Source organism: Ailuropoda melanoleuca, chromosome 5 (assembly GCF_002007445.2).
Source record: "Ailuropoda melanoleuca isolate Jingjing chromosome 5, ASM200744v2, whole genome shotgun sequence".
In the NCBI taxonomy this organism is placed as follows: domain Eukaryota; kingdom Metazoa; phylum Chordata; class Mammalia; order Carnivora; family Ursidae; genus Ailuropoda; species Ailuropoda melanoleuca.
Genome location: NC_048222.1, coordinates 50763915 through 50781844, shown reverse-complemented (window position 1 = coordinate 50781844; position 17930 = coordinate 50763915). Strand labels below are relative to the sequence as shown.

At 35.9% G+C, this 17930-nt stretch overlaps 1 protein-coding gene across 2 annotated transcripts in view; it reads right to left on the bottom strand.

Annotated features, from left to right (window-relative positions):
* Nucleotides 1-17930, bottom strand: part of NEDD4 (NEDD4 E3 ubiquitin protein ligase) — a 118357-nt gene that overhangs the window by 52117 nt on the left and 48310 nt on the right. The window lies entirely within an intron of this gene.

Below are 17930 nucleotides of genomic sequence, written 5' to 3'. Positions count from 1 at the left end.
CTCCCCCTGCTTGTGTTCCCTCTCTCGCTAGCTGTCTCTATCTCTGTCAAATAAATAAATAAAATATTTAAAAAATAATAATAATAAAATAAAATAAAATATTTTTGCTGGAGTTGCAGTAGTATTTTCCCTAATCGACAGATAGTATTAAGCAGAAACAAGGTACAGTGACTGGCAAATACTTTCAAAGATTTATTGTCAGTAAAATGAGTGTATTAAGAGAGGATCTGAAGGGACTGGCCCAAGAATATCTATAAACGACAAAGAAAATACTTTATTATCAAATGATTCCCAGTGTTTCTTGTCCTCCTCCTCCTCCTTTTTCTTCTTCATTCTTTGTAAACTTTGCCAGAAGACTACTTATGTACTGGTAGAAAGAAATGTTTTCTTTAACAACTTGAACCTTTTGAAATAATCTTTTAAGTTTTTAGAAAAAATTTCAGAAGTAGAAACTGATTATTCTTATGATTTGATTACCTGATCATTTGATCAAATGTAAATTTAGCTGATCTATAAACAGTTTTTGAAGTTTCCCCCAGGGTTGAAAACTCATATAATTTTTATTGAAGAATATAATGTATCAATGAAAACAGGGGGGCAGTTGGGAAAGGATGTGAGTTACTGTTTAAGAAAATAAGAACTCATGGGGCGCCTGGGTGGCTCAGTCATTAAGCGTCTGCCTTAGGCTCAGGGCGTGATCCCGGCGTTCTGGGATCGAGCCCCACATCAGGCTCCTCCGCTATGAGCCTGCTTCTTCCTCTCCCACTCCCCCTGCTTGTGTTCCCTCTCTTGCTGGCTGTCTCTCTCTGTCAAATAAATAAATAAAATCTTAAAAAAAAAAAATTCTTTCTAAAAAAAAAAAGTAAGAAAATAAGAACTCAATGGATTCCTTAAAAACCAAATTTTCCTTGCTTAAACAGCAGGTACCAGTGAAGAAAAATAAGGTCACTAAGATGTGACTCCATTCCTTCAGCCATCACAGCCTCCAAGCACTGCAGCTTTTGGGGCCTTCCTCAATAGATTAGAGCACTGTCAAAGCTACAGGGGCATCAATGCCTTCAGGCTCAGGATGCAATGTTCTAGAGAAACCCTGTCCAATAGAACTTTTTGCAATAACAGAAATATTTTCTATCTGTGCTGTTCAATCCAGCAGCCACTAGTTACTTATGGCCATTGACCACTTGAAATGTGTCTAGTACGGATGAGGTTCAGGATTTTAAAATTTGATTTCATTTAAAGGAATTTAAATCTCCATAGCCACACATGGTTACTGGCCACTGTGTTGGACTGCAGAGTTCTAGCAAATTTTTTAGTAAAACAACACTCTCTGGTTTTAAACTTTTACTTTCATTGTTTGCCCAGAGATTCAGACATATCCCCAGAGCTGACTAACTACCCCTCACCATACAGTATTTGGAATCATGACTACATTTTTTAAAAAATCAGTTTGGCTTATCATAACTAAGGAAATGTTAAGTTAAACTTTGTTAAGTATTCCTTTGGGAAATAAGTCACCCTAAGAAAAGGAAGGATCCCAGTGGGACACAGCAGTACCCCAAAGTGATGATGCCTGTAAATACAAATCTAGCAATAGCACTGCTCAACTGGACTGCATTTGTTCAAGAGTGCATGGTAGCCATCTCTTGGGAATCCCAGAAATAGTGAAGAGTACTTTACAGCTGCCTGGGATCTTTTGTGGACAGAAGAGAAGGGCTAACTCAGTGAAACTTGGGTTATAACTGTCATTTTGTCTTCACTAGCACCTGTAGTCTGGTGAATCTTGGGAAAACTTAGGTTACATGTATTGAGTATGCAGATTTGATGGCTTCTGTCAGTACAATATATTTCGGCAGTTTTACCACCTGTCTGATAAAATTTTTAAATGATAATTCAGGATAATATCCAAAATAATTTTAGCAGGTTAAAAAAAATCCCAAGAGCTAAATACATGATTTCTTTCAATAAAGGGAAGGATAACTATAAGAAGGATATTCTTAAAACCCCACCAGATGCACAAAATTATTTATATGAATTATATAAAATTGAATTTTTATGAATATCCCAAAGATAGTAACTATACAAACATGAAATTATAATAGTTGAGTTACTTTGCTCTTATCCTATTGATAACTGCCAACCAAACATTTTAATATAAAGAGAAATGGGTACAATGGGATATGTCTTTTGTAAATGTAATCTTTTGCTAAAAAGATTAAAAAATAGAGAAATAATAGAAGATGATTTGATTCCTAAAGATCAAAATAAAATAAAAACCAAGTTATAATGTGACTTTTACAAAGTAAGGTATTTAATGTTTTTAAGATTTTATTTATTTATTCGACAGAGATGGAGATAGAGACAGCCAGCGAGAGAGGGAGGGAACACAAGCAGGGGGAGTGGGAGAGGAAGAAGCAGGCTCATAGCAGAGGAGCCTGATGTGGGGCTCGATCCCAGAACGCCGGGGATCACGCCCTGAGCTGAAGGCAGACACTTAACCACTGTGCTACCCAGGTGTCCTGGTATTTAATGTTTTTAAATATTATAAACTCAATGAAAATGAATTTAAATGAAAATAGTGCTATTACTGAAAACTGTGATATCTTAAAACAACTATTAATAGACTCTCTGAATAGGCCTATATCTATAAAAGAAATTGAATCAATAATCAATAATGCTCCAAAACAGAAAGCACCAGGCCCAGATGGGCTCACTGGTGAATCCTACCAAACATTTAGGGAAGAAATTATACCAATTCTCTATAAACTCTTTCAGAAGACAAAAGCAGAAGGGATACTTCCTAATTCATTCATGAAGCTAGAATTACCCTAAAACCAAAACTAGACAAAGATATTACAAGAAAGAAACAACAGACCATTATCTCTCATGAGCTCTGATACAAAATCTTCAAGAAAATATTAGCAAATTGAATACAACGATGTATAAAAAGAATTATACACCATAACCAAGTAGGATTTAGACCAGGTATGCAAAATTATTTCAACACTGAAAATCAATTATTATGATCCACCATATCAATAGGCTGAAGAAGAAAAAAATCACATGGTTATATCAATACATACAGAAAAAAACATTTTACAAAACCCAACAGCAATCCATGATAAAAATGTTCAGCAAATTAGGAATAGAGGGGAACTTCCTCAATTTGATAAGGAATATTTACAAAAAACCTGCATTTGACATCATACTGACTGGTGAAAAACTAGAAGCTTTCCCACTAAGATCAGGAACGAGGCAAAGATGCCCCCTCTCACCACTCCTTTCAACATTGTAGCAAAAGTCCTAGTTGATACAATAAGAAAAGAAAATTAAAAATATACAGATTGAGGAAGAAGAAATAAAACTGCAAATGATATTACTGTCTTTGTAGAAAATCCAAAAGATTTGACAAAAAAACTCCTGTGGCTAATGAGCAATTTTCACAAGTCACAAGACACAAGATTAATATTGAAAAGTCAATTCCTTTCCCATATACTAGCAATTAACAAGTAGAACTTGAAATTAAAACCACAGTATCATTTACATTAGCATCCCCCAAAACAGAAATAGTTAAATATAAACTTAACAAAATACAAGTACAAGATCTATAAGAAAAACTACAAGACTGATGCATGACTTTGAAGAAAAACTAAACAGATGAAGAGATATTCCATGTTCATGGCTAGGAGACTCAATATTGTGAAGACGTTGGTTCTTTCCAACTTGATTTATGGATTTAATGGAATCTCAATCAAAATTCCAGCAAGTTATTTTGTGAATTTCAAAAATTGATTCTAAAAATTATATGGAGAGCAAAAGAACAGTCAACAAAATAGTGAAGAATAAGAACAAAACTGAAGGAATGACACCACCTCACTATTAAACTATGATAATCCTGACAGTGTGGTAATGATGAAAGAATAGGCTGAATTCAATGAACAGGATAGAGAGCCCAGAAATAGAACTACATAAATAGTCAACTGATCTTTTTTGTTGTTAATTTATTTAAATTCAATTTAATTAACATATAGTGTATTATTAGTTTCAGAGGTAGAATTTAGTGATTCATCAGGTGCATATAACACCCCATGCTCATTACATCCAGTGCCTGCCTTAATGCCCATCACCAGTTACCCCATCTCCTAACAGTCAACTGATATTAAACAAAGGAACAAAGACAATACAACGGAGAAAAGACAGTCTCTTCAACAAATGATGCTGGGATGACTGAATATTCACATAAAAAAAAAAGTATCTAGACACAGACCTTACATCCTTCATTAAAATTAACTCAAAATGGGTCACAGACCTAAATATAAAATGTAAAACTATAAAACTCCAATAATACTGGAGAAAATCTAGATGATCTTGGGTTTGGCAATGACTTTTCAAACACAATACCAAAGACATGCTCCATGAAAGGAATAACTGATAAGCTGGATTTCATTAAAATTAAAAACTTCCACTTTGCCAAAGACACTGTCAAGAGAATGAAAACATAAGTCACAAACTGGGAGATAATATTTGCAAAAGACAGATCTGGTGAAGGACTATTATCCAAAATATACAAAGAAGGCTTATAAATCGACAATAAGAAAACAAATAACCCGACTAAAAAATGGGCCAAAGACTTTAACAGACACCTCACCAAAGAAGATGGACAGATGGCATATGAGCATATGAAGGGGAAGATGTGCCGCATCATATGTCGTGAAATGCAAATTTTAAAAAAATAATGACATACGATTACACACATTAGAATGGTCAAAATGTAGAACACTGACAACACCAAATGCTGGTAAAGAGGTGGAACAACAGGAACTCTTATTCCCTGACTGTGGGATTGCAAAATAATACAGCCACTTCAGAACGTAGTTGAGCAGTTTCTTTAAAAACTAAACTTACTCTTACCATAAGATTCAGCAATTGAATTACTTGGTATCTACCCAGAAGAGTTGAGAACTTAAGTTTATGTAAAAACCTACACGCAGACATTTGCAGCAGCTTTGTTCACAACCGCTAAAACTTGGAAGCAACCAAGATGTCCTTCAGTAGGCGAGTGGGTAAATAAACTAAGGTACATTCAGACAATGGAATATTCTTCAGTACTTAAAGAAAAAGAAAAAAAAGCTATCAAGCCATGAAAAGATGTGGAAGGAACTTAAATGAATATTAATAAGTGGAAGGCATGAGTTTGAAAAGACTACGTACTGTATGATTTCAATTATGTGACATTTTGGAAATGGCAAAACTATAAAGGCAGTAGAGGGATCATCGGTTGCCAGGGATTAGAGGATATAGAGATGAAGAGGCAAAACATGAAGTATTTTTAGGTAGTGAAACTACTCTGTAGGATACTATAGTGGTGGATAGATACAGGTCATTATAATTTGTCCAAACCCATAGCATGTACACCACCAAGGGTGAACACTAAAACTACGGACTCTGGATGATAATGTTGTGCCGATGCAGATTCATTAATTGTAACAAATGTACCACTCTGGTGGAGGATATTGGTAGTGGGGGAGGCTACATGTTTCAGAGTAGGGAGAATGCAGCAAATCCTGGGCCTTCTGCTCACTACTGCTGTGAACCTAAAACCGCTCTAAAAAATAAAGTGCATTCGATGAAAACAACACCAATTGAGAGATTTGGAATTCTTTAGTTTCTAAACTGAAAAGAAAGAATCTATCATCTTATGGCTAGAAACTGACTCTATCCATGACATAAAGTCAATAAGATAATGTCTGAATCACTATTTTCAATGAGGGATAAAAAAAAGTAATAGGGTCACCTTCTTTAGACCTACCAGTTGATGCATAAAGAGTGGCTCTGTGGCCCACAGATAGCACTTTTTAGCTGCTAATTATCTCCTTCTGTTAATTTGCTGTATAATTTTTATTTATTTCCATATTTCTTTTGTACATCTAGTATTGACAAAGTTTTCCCCCCAAGAATATGCATATCAAAATTGAGTATCAGAAAAAGGAGCTGTGCTTTAATTTGTAATAGGGCTTTGAAAAAATGTATTTGTTTGAAAATATATCTTGATCTTTGAGAGAGTCTTACGAAGAAGTGCTTCCCTGGATTTCTAGTCTGTATTTTGTGCTATAGTTGACCCTTGAACAACATGGCTTTGAACTGCACGGGCCAACTTAAATGTGGATTTTTTTTCTTTTATAAATACACTACAATACTGTAAATGTATTTTCTCTTCCTTTTGATTTTTTCAATGACATTTCTTTTCTCTAACTTACTTTATTGTAAGAATAGAGTATATAATATATATAACATATAAAATATGTGTTAATTGGCTGTCAATCAGCAAGGCTTCCAGTCAACAGTAGACTTAAAGTAGTTAAATTTGGGGGGAATCAAAAGTCATATGCAGATTTTCAACTGCATGGTAACTGGGGAGATCAGCACCCTTAGCCCCTACATTGCTCAAGGGTGAACTGTGTTTTTTACTTTTTTAATTATTTTTTAAAGATTTTAATAATTTATTTGAGAGAGAACGAGCAGGAGGGAGGGGCGGAGTGAGAGGGAGAAAGAGTCTTGAGCACACTCTGCGCTCAGCGTAGAGAGCCCAACGCAGGGCTTAATCCCAGGACCCTGAGATCACGACCTGAGCTGAAACCAAGAGTCAGCCGCTTAACTGGCTGTACCACTCAGACGCCCCCAACAGTGGTTTTTAATGTGTCCTTTTCACGTATTTCCTATTACATAACTGTTAACACAGATTCTTCAATTTATAGAAGATTCACTTAGTACACACATAAAACAACTATTACTATCTCACACATTGTGGTACTTTACAGTTTACAACACACCTTCATGTACTCTCGCGACAGATTATGAGGTAGCTAATAGCTCCTTTTTACCTGAACACCAACTATCTGCCAAACAGACATGAAATTTTCAGTCCTCAAGACAAGTCTGCCAAGTTTCATAAATTTCATACTTTATAAACATGAAATTAAGACTCAGAGAAGTATAAGAGGAATTAATATAGCTAATTCATCATTGTATACATTTTCATTCTATCCAGGGATGAGGAATGGGGTATCCTAGATGTTTAAACCCTAAATGCAGATTTGTGGTGATTTAAAATTGAGGTAAAGTGCAGTTTAGGTGATAAATTCCAGGTCCTAACAATAACTTTAGTTTTAGGTTCCAAAGCAAAAGCCTCAATTTTATTGGTAACAAATATATTATCAAAAGTTATGTGATTAAGGGGCACCTGGGTGGTTCAGTCATTAAGCGTCTGCCTTCGGCAAAGGTCATGATCCCAGGGTCCTGGGATCAAGTCCCTCATCGTGCTCCTTGCTCAGCAGGGAACCTGCTTCTCTCTCTGCCTGCTGCTCCCCGTGCTTGTGCTCTCTCTCTTGCTATCTCTGTCTCTCTCTCTGTCAAAAAAATTAATAAAATCTTTTAAAAAATTATGATTATTTACCAATGGTAAATAATTGACATGCTCAGCCCCAAAGTAAAATAAACATCTTAAGAGAGGTGAAGAATCAGACAGGTACAAGTTAAAGGAGAGGTATCCATCTTGAGCTAGGTCATTACTAAAATGACCTCGATGACTTAGGTAGAGATCCAGTCAAAGCAGTTTAGAACTAGTGTTAATTTTGTTAAGTGTGAAACTGCACTGTAGTTTTTATATATTTAAATGGTACTTAATCCATTACAGATACACTCTAAAGTGTTTGTGGTAAAATTATATGATGTATGGGATTTACTAAAAAAAAAAAAAAAAAAAAAAAAAAATCCAGGCAAGAAAAAAGGAGGGGAAGATGGATGACATAACTGACAACATGTTGATAACATCTGAAGCTGGGAGTTTACTGGGGGCACACAATGGGCTTGTTGTCTTAATCTTTCTACTTTTGCTTGTTTGAAATTTTCCATAATAAAAAGTTTAAATGTAATTGAAAAAAAAATAAGTAGTTTATAGTCATTTAGGTAGTTTATAACAGTTATTGAAGAAAAAGAACATAATGAAATTCTTAAACAGTGTTAAAAGAGGTAGAAACATATAATATGTTATTTGATCAATAAAATTAATCAGGGGGCGCCTGGCTGGCTTGGTCGGTGGACCATGTGACTCTTCATCTTGCGTTGTAAGTTTGAGCCCCATATTGGGTGTAGCAATTACTTAAAAATAAAATCTTTAAAAATTAGTAAGTAAAATTAAAGTAATCAGAAAAAACAAAGTCACTAAAAATGTTGGGTCACAAATCAGAAGAATAGAATAAGAAATATTTGAAAGATAAACTGGCTCTCCAGTGTGTTCAAGTCATAATCCCCACACTTAGCTTTCACTCAACAATGGCAATAAGAAAGGACCTGGACTCTGTCCAAGCATAAAAGTTACTCATCAGATTGTATTCAGCCCAAATGGAAACCTTCTTTTAGGCAACTCTTATTTTTTTTTTCTTTCTGATGCTATTTTTACTAGAATAACCTGCCCCTAGCAGCTTTATCCTGTAGATTCCTCCTACTGAAGGATGGGATGAAAGACCTCGGCTAGTGATGTAGTAGAAAAAGTGTCTTAAAATATATAATAGAGCTGAGTATGGGTCCAAATACGACATTTACTAAATTTATGATCTTGAGTAAATCATCTGAACTCTTCTGAGCTCATTCCTTTATTTCTAATATGGAGATACTGTCACAGAGAGTTTTTTGAAATATGACACATAATATGATATTAACTGATTTAAGCTTTCACAGATATAGGGTTAAGAATTTTAAAAAGAATATATCAGGATTTTCTCCAAGTTAAAAAAAATCATACTTAAGCTTTCAAGTTCAAGTGACAGCAAGCATCCAATATCACATTCCATTAGGAAGCCATGACCATTGCCTCTTTCTTCTTGTCCTCTACCCAAACACATTTTTAATAGGTCTATTCTCCTCCTCAGAAGTGATAATTATGGGTATTACATTTAAATGGATTGCCAAGAATGGAAAAGTCAGGAGGTATGTTAAGGAAACCACATATTCTATTACAAAGAATGTTTACTTTAGTCTTTCTAGGAGTATCTTCACTTCTAGAATATACACAACGTATATTCAGACAACAGGTATGAAAATCAGGTACCTCCCTTACTGTAAGTTAATTCAGTTACCAACAGTACCTTAAGGATTTGGTAAGTAAATATCACTCTTAAGGTGTGGTTTTACCAAACTGGACTCAGTTTCAGAACCTAAAGAAATCACCTTCATCCACAGTTTATCACTAACCATGGCTATAAAACATAACTGGGTGGGGAGCCTGGGTGGCTCAGTGGATTAAGCATTCAACTCTTGATCTCAGCTCAGGTCTTGATCTCAGGTTCGTGAGTTCAAGCCCTACATTGGAGCATACTTAAAAAAAAAAAAAAAAGGAACATAACTGGGCAATCATTGCAAGTTTCTTCTGTGGGGGAAGCAAACTGACCTCTGAGAAAAAACCTCTAGATACTGACAGTCACAAGTTCCCAATGATGAAGGCTACCAGTCTAAAAGCCTCACACAATTACAAAATCTCCAGATCACTTGGTAGTGACTCACTCTCAAATATAAAGAGACAGCCAAGGTTCACCAGACACCTGAAGGAAAATGCCCAATAACAAAGAGAAACAAAAAATAATAGCAAAATGACCCATTAAGAATCAGAGACAATGCGGGACTCATAACAAAACTTAAAAAAAAAACCCTGAAGTAAAACATTTTCAAAGAAATAAGAGATTCTATTTATAAAACAAGAATAAGAATAGGGCATCATCTGAAAACAAGAGAGAACTTTAGAAATTTAAATAACCAAAATTTTAAAATTAAAGAGGAGGGGAAAGTTGGGGGGAATCTCCCAGAAAGTAGAATAAGGAGGCAAAGAAACAGAAAACAGGAGAGAAAAGTAAATTATAGGAGCAATCCAAGAGATGCAAACTTTGTCTCATAGGAATTCTAGGAAGAGAGAACACAGAGAAAAAGGCAGAAAGGGAATTTTCAAAGAAATAACAGCTGATTTTTAAAACAGGCACATGTTATCTTGATAAAAATTTAAATTAATTAAAAATTATATAGGCAATCACATATCTCAGAGTTTAGGTGCTCACCTGCCTAACGCAGGTATATGGACATTATTATATGTTAAACTATATCGTACTCTAGTTGTGGTTTTTTAAAATAGATTATGCTGTCTTCTCATCTAAATTTTAAACTCTTCAAAGCCAGGAATAATATTTGCCACTCACGGCAGGCACATATTCTATTTCCAATAAATACTTAAACTCATTTGCTTTGAAGACTGCTTTAGTTTCCATTAAGCTCTGTGACTCTTTAAGAGGGTTCAGTCTTTCAGCCTTGGTACAAAAGGTAAAGGTCATTCTTAGGTAAAACAGTTACTTGAAACTCCAGGAACAACTCTTGAGAATCCAGTTCTTAACATCGTTTGGAATGAAGTCACTCTATTAAACAATGATAAATTTAAAGCTGGTCAAATGGCCTTTGTTTAAATACCCTTAAAAGTTTTGGCCCATTCCATCTTCTTTCAGAAAACTTGATCTGAGCCTCCATCCAGACACATAGTTCTATGGTACCAGTTAGTGGAATATGTAGGCTATGAATCAGACTCCACTGTGGAAACTAATCCTTGAGTCACGATCATAATATTCCACTGGCATCCACCCCAGGGACAAGGTATTCATTTAAGAGTGTCACTCTTTCATGCAAAGGATGAAACGTCAAGTAGCTCCCACTCAGCATTGCAGTCATCCCTTAAATATCCTAGTTTGGTTATCTCTTTGAGCAAGGCCGTCTGGTTGCGCTCATCTGTCAGGATTCTATAGTCATCTACCATTCCAAAGGGTCCCTTGGTTTTGGTAATTAATTTAATAAATATTTGTTGAGTGTCTGTTTTGAGCAAGGCACTGTTCTAGGAACTGGGGATATAGCAGTGAGCAAGACAAAAAGTCCCTGATTTAGGGAGTTATATTCTAGTAAAGTAGAACCCAGAAAAGTTTCCCCATTTGCTTAATCTTTTCTATAGAATTTTCCTCTTACCAATTCTAGAAAATTTACATTTGCTTGTCTGCTTGCTTGCCTATTTCTATCTCCCCATCTTTAACTATTTTCTTGCTGTGCTTCCTTTTCCCCATTTCTTAACTGAAATGTTTAATATCTTATTAGGCTCCCTGAAATTAGGCTAAGCCACAAGTGGCTACAAAGTCTACAAACCCCAGCACCAATAAGATATCTTAAAGTGCTCCAACTGAAGGACAGGTCCTAAGATTTTCATGTCCTGATTTATATTTGAGAAGTAATATATACTTTTAAGAAGCATTACAAAGTTGTATGTGAGTTCTAAATTTTCTCCTTATAGAACTATCAAAAGGAGAGTCCATACGTAAGCACTGATTATATACGGTTTTTCAGTTCATTACATGAGTCAATGTAAGATTAAAAAATTCTTGGTAGTAGCCTAATTGATGTTGCTACAGAAAGCATATTGAAAAGATTCAAAATATTCACAAAAAGGAAGACAGACAATATTGCTCAAAAAAGCCAAAATACTTAAGAAATAAAACATTTCAATTGTGTATTTTTCAAATCTCATGCTGAGAGGGGAAAAAACCTAACGTAGGCAACAATTTTAAAAACAACATAGACCAGAATTACAGCCATTATAAATTTAAGAGCTTCCCTTAAGTAGAACTGCAAATGTTATAGACTAATATTTTTAAATTCTTTTTTTTAAAAGATTTTATTTATTTATTTGAAGAGAGAGAGACAGCCAGCGAGAGAGGGAACACAGGCAGAGGGAGAGAGGAAGAAGCAGGCTCCCAGCGGAGGAGCCTGATGTGGGGCTGGATCCCAGGACTCTGGGATCACACCCGGAGCCAAGGCAGACACTTAACAACTGAGCCACCCAGGAGCCCCTAATATGTTTTAAATTCTTAAATGAAACTAAAATGTAACCCTGGAAAATTTAATAGAATTCTTCAAGAGTCACATTAAAGTTCTTTAATGAGGCAGGTAGGCAACCAAGCTCTTGAATGTCTCTTGGTCCAAACAACCTCTTCTATATTACATGGTTTCAATCCATAATGAGTCTAATGCCTAAGTAGGCTCAAAATTCTTTGCAAATTATTTTGATCCTGGCCACAATATACCTACAGCTCTGCTGTATATACAAGTGGGAGAAGGACTCATTGATACTTCAACTATAAACTTTATTATGCTCTCATAAAAGAATGGTCTTCTCAAAGTGTGTTTGAGAAATTAGCAACATTGATATGACTTAGGAGCTTGTTAAAAATATGGAACTCTCAGGCATCCCAGACCTACAGAACAATGATCTGCATTTTAATGAGATCTCCAGGAGATGTGCATAGACATGAAAATTTGAGAATTATTGGTCCAATCGACAACTTAAGGCATTTTCTAATTGCAATCTTCAAAGCATTAGAAGGCAGCTTGCCAAGAAAAATTCGAGAGTAAAAAGGAAAAAAAAGGAAGTAGTCCTGGATAATATTATTTTAGCTATATCATAGAATGTTACACACTCATCTTTTGCAAGGGGGACAAAAGATAAATCTGTTAAGAATGTTTCTGTATTTAACGAACAACTGAATTTAAAGACATTTTTGTACCACCAATATCCTTGACATAAATTTCTTTTTCTTGGTAATATTTTTTTCCATTAAAGCAAATCACACAATGTTTCACAGCGTGGTGGTTTTGTAATACATCTGAATCAAAAGAAAACCTGATGTTCCCCCCACTTCCGACCTCCACAGATATCCTAGAGCCTAACCAGAAACATGGTGAATCCGCTTGGTCAAGATGTTCTTTGTGTTACTAGCCCCTGAATTGAACTACAAGGTACATAAACAAGCTACCTGCTTGCCCTTTCAAGTTCTCAGATCTGCTCTAGTTCTATCTAAAAAATTTTGTTAAATATCAGGGTAGGTAAAATTGCTTTTCAACAACTGTTCCCATGTCAGGACAGATTTGCTCACATCTTGTTTTGAAATGCTTTCTTGCATTTCATCTATCTTCATCTGACTATAGTCTTCCAGTCTCACACATGGCACACAGAATACAGAACCACACACTTGAGCAATACTTCAGGTATTTCCTGGCTGTGCTGACATGATCACTGGTTCCCTTTCTCAGCACTCATTCACGCCTGCTAACCAGTCTGCTGGCCTCAACACGCAGGCTAGCCACACGCAGGGACTCTGCCCACAGCCCCTTCTGCCCACACAGGCTCCTGGTCCTGACTTCTCCTGGTCTATCTTGTTCACTGTCACCCAAATGCAAAGGGACAGTGGGTCGAGAAGGGGGAGTCCTCACAACGGCTAGTACACAGTGGGCTCCATATCCCGCAAGAAGCCCACGACAGAAAGACAGACATGCCCATTCTCCAAGTAGTTTGTAGCAACAGTCCTTAAACCCTGACTTGTTTCCTATGGGGAAGCTCTGTTTTTGTTTCGTCTCCTTTTTGGTGGTAGAGAGGGGGACGAGAAAGTTAAGAATAATACTGTTCAAAAGGCGCTGTGACTACTCACAGGCAGCATCAAGTCTGCATTTCAAGTGCATTGCTTCTTTCATTGCAGATTACTCAATCTCCATTTCTGGTTTCGCTGCTCAGACTCACTTATTCTACAGTTCGGAGGTAAAAGGACAGAGAGCCAGAAGCCCCTTCTTCCCACCAGACACTAGCTGCAGTATCCTCACGGTCAGAGAATTTGTCTCGTGCATGGATATCCACCCAATACCTGTCTTCTATACACCAGCCATGAAATACAGACTGTGCCCACACTAACTCATGCCCGTTCGACGGTACTGATATTTCTCTTCCTTACCTGTTTCGTTCTTTCTTCAGCCCAGCTTCCATGCTACCCCCCCGAGCCCATTCTTGCAGACCCCTAACTGCCACCAATGTGCAGGTTCTTGGTGCTGCATGCTGCCCTCCTTGAAGTTTCCCTTCCCTTGACTTTGGGGCGTCCTGCTCTCCTGGCTTCCCTGCTCTGCCCCTCTAGCGGCTCTTTTCTTATTCTCCCCATTCTCTCTTCTTCCACTGTCTCCCCAAAGTTCTGGTCCCCAGAATTCTGATTTACTACCCCCTCCCATCTCACTTCTATGCTTTTTGGTCCATCCTTAGCTAAGGCCCTGACTATAGTCGTAACTCCCAAGCTACATTTCCAGCCCTCGCTTCTCTCCTGAGCCCTGATCCTGTGTCTCCACCAGCCCCGCTTGAGAGCAGCACTACGGGGGCACCCTCTCAGTACATGAACTTAATAGTGTATGATTTCTTCGTCACCTTCCCAATCTGCCCTTCTCCTGGATCCTCTACCTTAGTTCCTGACATCACCTTTCACACATCTAGCCTTGCATGGGCCGCTGCTTCTGCCTAGAGCGATGATTCTCGACAGGAATCAATTTTGCCCCTGGGGACCTCTGGCAGTATCTGGAGACATTTTTTGAAGTGAGGGGTGCTGCGGGCATCCAGCAGGTGGAGGCCGAAGATGCTGCTGGACATGCCAAGGCGCAAGACAGCCCCCCCATAAGAAAAAGTTTCCAGCCCAAACGCCAATAATGCTGAGACTGCGCATCCCTGCTCCAGAATAACCTCTTCACTCCCTCTGCCTGGTGAACTCCCACTCACGTACTCGGCTCAACTGTCACCACCTCTGTGAAGTCTTCTTCTATCAACCAGGTCCTCTCCTCCAGATGAGCCTTCTTGCATCTTTCTCACCTCCTCACACACACCTCCAGCCTAGCACGTCGCACATCAGACAGAGTTTCTGTTTGTTTACCAGCAATCTCTATTACTAGCATGGGCGTTCCCCCAAGGAGACCGTATTTTATTATCTTTTATTCCCAGGGCTTGGGTCAGTGCCTGGCAAATAGTAGGCACTCAAATGTGTGCCAAATGAATGAATTAAAGAAATCATATCCGCAGAGAAACCTGAAGTATTTCTGAAGCAAACAGCTCAGCTCCCTGAACCACTCTGAAGTTCACATTCTAGTTCCTCAGTTCTAAGAGATATGCATTCACAAGCACACATCTCTTACCGAATTTCTAAAATGGGTCATTCACATTGTTGGATCATGGTTTTAGAGTCAATATTTATAAACTATGTTGGTTTTTATAGGAAAGATTAAGTGTTGTTCACAATAAATTTAACCGAATGTCCCTAAATATTCTGCTAAAGTTAACAGGAGCTGAGAAAATAATGGAACACTAAAACAAATACATATTTAAAACACTTATTTGAGGAAGAACAATAAGTAAATTATTGAAATGTATCATCTTGAGATTAGTGTTAAAGCCTTTTGAAATAACTGAGACAGGGTTTTTTAAAGTTCTACTACACGAGGCTTAAACAATTTACCTACCCAGGATGAAGCAACAGGAAATGAAGAAAAAAATTATAACATAAAGAAAAAATGTAAAGCCAAACTTTTGGATAAAAATGTGCATCTATGTGAAGAATGGAGGACATGTACAAACTTGGACAAAATGCTGAGGTATTTTAAATAATAGGGAACAAAATCTCTGAGCATCCTAACAACATAACATAGGAGATTTAAAGAACAATAGACAGGAAAAAATAAAATAACAACTGACTAAACTGTTCCATAGAGTTTAGAAACTGAAGAGACATTTTTATAACTAGATAAAAACTACTTCTTGACTGAGCTGACAAAATATGACATGCAATGTTAAAACATCAAATATCTACTTTCAGGTCAAAAGTCCTTACACAGCCTTTACAAAGGTAATATTGTATTTCAACAAGTATATATAAGAAACATATGACATTTATTGTTATGTTCTTTGCTAGCAAATAAATAAAACAAACATTATCATGCAGACTACAAAGTCTCATTTTCATTCTAAGTTGTAAACACAGAACAGAGCCCTGTTGCAGCTACAGGTAAAAGTTCTCACTAGATTTTAAAATATTAGCCATTAATGAACTGTTATTACAGAGAGCTAGAAACTGGATACTATGCTGCTAGAGACTGGTAGCTAAACACGTAAGAAAAGAATTCGTAGTAGACTCTCAGTGCTTCAGAAACCAGAGTCCCTGACCAAAGCAGTGATTTAATTTCACGGCTACTCAGTACAGATAGCTGACATTACTAAATGCTACTCTAATATCAACTTGTTAAATGTGAGTCCAGACTCAGCGTATCAGAATACTAACCCAGACTAACTGGAGTCATGGGAAATATTTTGGGAGCTGTTTATTTATAAATGAGTTACAATATACCACTATAATTAGATTAATATATAATTATTGATAAACACAGGATTATTTCTAAAACCCCGTATTGTTGCCACTGCTAAGTTTAGAAAAAACAACATTAGCATTTTCCTTTTAAAATAAGCCTTTACCAATCAATTAGATCAATTTAGATCTAGTATATGTTGAATTTAACAGTCACTGTATTGCTTACCAATACTTTTATATAGAGTTGTTAAATAAACATTAAATGGAGGAATAAATTAAAGCTCTCCAGCAAGCTACACATTTCTGAACTATTTATAATCCAATAATCTACCAAAAAATAGAATCTGCACAAAGCTAGACATGTGGTTGTCACAAAAAAATACTTAAGTTAGCTTACTTAAGTTAAATAAAACCAACAAAAATGTGTATTTTTAGCTATGCAAAAGGCATTTAGTCGCACTTTATTAAAAAACATTAAAAATACCGTTTTTCAAAAGTATCATTAACAACAAACTATAATATTACCACAAAATCAACTATTTTAAGGCTATGTCTACAAAAATATTTACCTGTAAATATTTCTAGGTTAATTATTCCTTTCTGATTTATTTCATTAAATGTAAGGTAAGTTTACAAGGCACATGTAATTCAATTAGCAAATTGTTAATGTTTCTTTATTGTGTCACTTCATTGCTTTCTTTCAGGGGGCAAAACAATTTCATGGATTATCATCTCCTAAAAGCTGGTTTTTAAAAAGTTTTATAAATGAAATAATCCTAAAACATATATCAGAATTTGAAATCTTATCTTTTTTCATCTTCAGTAAAGTAGGTGCTTATATTAATATCTGGGCATTGGGTAACAATAATTATATTTATGAGATTTGAAAAGAGAGAAAACTACCAATTACTTAATATTTTATTTACCTAAAGCTACTTGTCCAGAAGGTTTTTTAAAAAATTTTAATATAGATATTGAGTGTTATATAAACACAGATAAACAGATAAGGGTTTTTTCCCCCTAAACTATTATGTACTCTCATCTAGGATTGATTTAGCCAGAAAAAAAAAAAAAATTTAATTTCCTGGAATCTGGCAAGACCTTCCAAATACAGAAATTCTAAAAATCTACTGAAGTTCAAATACTTTGGAAAATCTATTTAAGTTAAAATACTTTGGAAAGCCTCAATTATATAAAAAACTGTTTTGGTTAGGATTCATTAGAGTTAAATGACTAATAAAATTATCAAAATAACAAATTAATAAGGTAACTAGAAGACTATGGAAATGCCTAGCAATTGAAACCAAATAAAAAAAATATAAAATTTAGAATTCAATATTATTGTTGAAAGACCGAGTTACATTTTAGAAGGCAGTCTTAACTGGTAGCTAAAGGAAAATCGGGTGGAAACAAAATTCCTGTGGTTAAGGGTATATACAAATGCAAATACCATTTATTTTTCCTCTGCTTTAAACATGCAGCATAATAGTTTTTATCAATATGCTACTAAATACACATATTTTAGAGGAACATTTTCTCTGCATTCCTTTGTGGCAACATTTTCACATTTTTATATAGGCTTTTTACTGTTTAATATTTTAAATAAGCATTCTATATGTTACCTTATTTCACAATGATTAAAGGGGAAGAATACTAAATGAACATTTCTGAAAGAGGAATAAAATATGGAGTTAGACA